A 3,302-nucleotide genomic window follows, 5' to 3' on the forward strand; every position below is an offset into this window, starting at 1 on the left:
AGGAGGGAAGACGATGCGTTGGCAGCTGCTTTGCTAGTACCCTGAGCCTGGGTGAGAGAGGATGAGGAGGATGAAGAGGGCTTGGTCATCCACTCTACCAAGTCTTCGGCGTGTTGCGGCTCAACATGTACAGCTGCCAAAAAGAAGGACAAGCGTGTCCAATGGCCACGTGCTGATGATGACAATGCACTGCGTCCACGACTAGCACTGTTGTCTCTAGACACAGAGCCTGCTTGCCATCTTTTATCGGCTCGCGCCTGTCTGCCTCTCCTTGCTGGCCTTCCAGACATGGTAATGGCCTGAAGGAAGATGGGAAAACCAGCAATTCAGTAGTGTATATTGTGCTGGAGGCACACACAACACCCACTCCTGCAGATGGCTCAATTAGAGAAGAGCTATGTAGGTGGATATAACGGTGTATACTGAGGTCAGGACACGCAGACAGCACGCACAATCTCCTACAGCTGACTGCAAGCTCTATTTAAAAAGAGCAATATAGCTAGCTATATAGGTGGATATAACGGTGTATACTGCGGTCAGGGCACGCAGACAGCACGAAAAATCTCCTACAACTGACTGCAAGCTCTATTTAAAAAGAGCAAGATAGCTAGCTATATAGGTGGATATAGTGGTGTATACTGCGGTTAGGGCACGCAGACAGCACGCACAATCTCCTACAACTGACTGCAAGCTCTATTAAAAAAGAGAAATATAGCTAGCTATATAGGTGGACATAATAGTGTATACTGCACTACAGAAGAGGAAGAACGCAAAATCGGCCGATAACAAACGGTGTATACTGTGTTGAAGGTACACAGAACACCCACTAACTCCTACAGACGCCAACACACTACACAAGGTCGCCACGCTGGTGGCCTTATATAGTGTGGGGCGTGTACTACACAGCCTGAGCTATGATTGGCCACAGGCATCCTGCCTGTGGCCAATCATGGCTCTCCTCGCTGCCGGCGCTGTGATTGGCCAAGCATGCGGGGTCACAGTGCATGCTTGGCCAATCATGAGCCAGAAATGCACTGCGATGGCGCAGTGCATTGTGGGCCGTGAGCGCCACACGAATTTGGCGCGAACGGCCCATAACATTCGGTATTCGCCGAACGGGCGAACAGCCGATGTTCGAGTCGAACGTATGTTCGAGTCGAACGTATGTTCGACTCGAACACGAAGCTCATCCCTATTCACAGTACAAGGCACTTCACTGTCATGTAGGCTGATGATGTATTTGATATCTACTACTATCAGATGCACTGCTCCATATTTATTTGTTTTTTTATTCTTATGTTTTCTTGTTCTTTCCTGTATTTTATTGAAAACTTTCAATAAAAATCTAATGAACCTGAAAAAGTATAAACATGTGGAGATGTGTTGTAGATAGTTACTGTCTCTCAGGCCTGCTGCTTGGATGGGACTGCTTGCACTTGAAGACTAGGCCTGAGAATTAGGTCTGCAGCGGTCCCTTACTTTATGAAGGGAAGGTGATCTCAGGATAGAGTCCCAGTAGAGGATCCTGCTAAAGGTGTCTGTAGGGTTGGTGTAAGCTGTAAGCTGATTATAAGTAACCATCTGTTCGTGTACTCAAGCTGAAACAAACTTGGGTTCTGCAGCAGGACAATGATCCTAAACACACCAGCAAGTCCACCACCGAATGGCTGAAGAAAAACAAAATGAAGACTTTGGAGTGGCCTAGCCAAAGTCCTGACCTGAATCCTATTGAGATGTTGTGGTATGACCTTAAAAAGGCCGTTCATGCTCGAAAACCCTCTAATGTAACTGAATTAGGACAATTCTGCAAAGATGAGTGGGCCAAAATTCCTCCAGGACGCTGTAAAAGCCTCATTGCACGTTATCGCAAACGCTTGGTTGCAGTTGTTGCTGCTAAGGGTGGCCCAACCAGTTATTAGGTTTAGGGGGCAATCACTTTTTCACACAGGGCCATGATGGTTTGGATTTTTTTTCACCTTTAATAATAAACACCTTCATTTACAAATTGCATTTTGTGTTTACTTGTGTTGTCCTTGACTATTGTTTAAATTGGTTTGATGTTCCGAAACACTTAAGTGTGACAAACATGCAAAGGAACAGGAAATGAGGAAGGGGGCAAACACTTTTTCACACCACTGTATAAACATATTGAGAAAATAAAATTTGTTGAGTAAACTGCTGTATACCAAAAATGTCTAAATTTCTGGTCATAAAGGTTTTGATTACCCTTGAACATGGAAGAGTTAGAAGCAAAGTAAAATAGCTTTTGCCCTTCACTGCTGATACAGACATGAGACCTCAGGTGCAAAGATCTGGGAGCCAAAATCTCTGCAAGATATAAAGTAAGCAGTCAACAGCAATTTCAGCCTGTTGATATCTTCCCAAACATCAGTTTTGGTTGGAGCGCTTCCAAATGGACACTTTCTTTGTCTGTAATGAAAAAGTCTGACTCTTTTTCTTATCTCCTTCAGCTTCAGACTATAGATGAGCGGATTTAGGAGAGAAGGAGTTGCCATGACTTGCACTATGATTGTCCTCAGTTCATAATTTAATCTTTCAGGTACGAATCGATATATGATGATCTCAAAAAACAAACTGGCAATGTAGCTAGTCACAATTATTAAGTGAGGAGTGCAGGTTTGCAAAGCTTTTGTTTCGAAAGCCCCTTGATGCCTTTATTCAGGCTCTTAGGATCTGGATGTAGGAGAAAATGATCAATATCGGCATGAGACCTATAAAAGTTATTGTGATGAAAAGTCCGTACACGTTATTTACAGTGACATTAATGCAAGACAGCCTTACAACTGACCAATTGTCACAATAGAACTTTAGTATCTTTGTGTCACATAGAGGAAGCCTGATGGTCAACACTACATGAATACAAACCACGATAATTGCATAAAACCAGGCCAAAAGCACTAGCTTGAGGACTAGGGATGAGCTTCGAGTTCGAGTCGAACTCATGTTCGACTCGAACATTGCCTGTTCGCTGACCAGCAAACAATTTGGGGTGTTCCTGGCAAATTCGAAAAGCCGGGGAACACCCTGTAAAAGTTTATGGTAGAAATCTAAATTGAAAATTTTAAAGGCTTATATGCAAGTTATTGTCATAAAAAGTGTTTTGGGACCCGGGTCCTGCCCCAGGGAACATGCAAATCAACGCAAAAACAAGTTTTAAAAATGGCAGTTTTTTCAGGAGCAGTGATTTTAATAATGCTTAAAGTGAAAAAATAAAAGTGTAATATTCCTTTAAATTTTGTACCGGGGTTTTTTTTATAGTATGCCTGTAAAGGGGCGAACTG

The 3,302-nt window shown here is 43.3% G+C and overlaps 1 pseudogene; it reads right to left on the reverse strand.

The window, feature by feature from the left end:
• Nucleotides 1-2,273: 2,273 nt before the first annotated feature.
• LOC143926812 (olfactory receptor 51I2-like) lies at nucleotides 2,274-2,964 on the reverse strand (annotated as a pseudogene).
• Nucleotides 2,965-3,302: the final 338 nt, after the last annotated feature.

Source organism: Lithobates pipiens, unplaced genomic scaffold, assembly GCF_037356315.1.
Source record: "Lithobates pipiens isolate NorthernLeopardFrog02 unplaced genomic scaffold, aLitPip1_a1.2 Scaffold_23, whole genome shotgun sequence".
In the NCBI taxonomy this organism is placed as follows: Eukaryota; Metazoa; Chordata; class Amphibia; order Anura; family Ranidae; genus Lithobates; species Lithobates pipiens.